Here is a 519-nt window from a genome sequence, read left to right on the forward strand (position 1 = left end):
AGGAACTGGGGAGTGAAGCTCTCAAATCTTACACATGGTTATGCAGAGATGTGTTGTGTGTGTCATGTCAATTAAGGTCCTTTTTGGTAATTTTGCCTCACCAACTTTCCTTCTTAGCTCGCCTTTGATCAAAGGAAGCCTCAATCAACCTTGTTATATATAGAGAGAAATTTCTTTATTCTTTCAAATTTGTCAAGAAAAAAAAATATCACTTTCCTTATAAGAAGAGATTTGCATTATTGCACCATTCTCACTACTAAACGTTGACATAAATTAATTTTTTTAAGGAGAAAAAAAAAAGGAGGATATAATTAAATGTGATGATGTATTGAGGAAGTAGTAGTAATTGCAATGGATAGGGAGGAGAAGAAAATAAGGAACCAAAGTAAGAAGAGAGAGAAATTGGACTAATTATAGCAAAAGACAAATTTCACCCCCACTAAAAAAATGTTACCTCTACTATAAATGTTTACTTAAACCAAAATAATAATAACAACAAAAATAATAATAGTGTCTTTT

The sequence above is a fragment of the Arachis duranensis genome, chromosome 5 (assembly GCF_000817695.3).
Source record: "Arachis duranensis cultivar V14167 chromosome 5, aradu.V14167.gnm2.J7QH, whole genome shotgun sequence".
Taxonomy (NCBI): Eukaryota; Viridiplantae; Streptophyta; class Magnoliopsida; order Fabales; family Fabaceae; genus Arachis; species Arachis duranensis.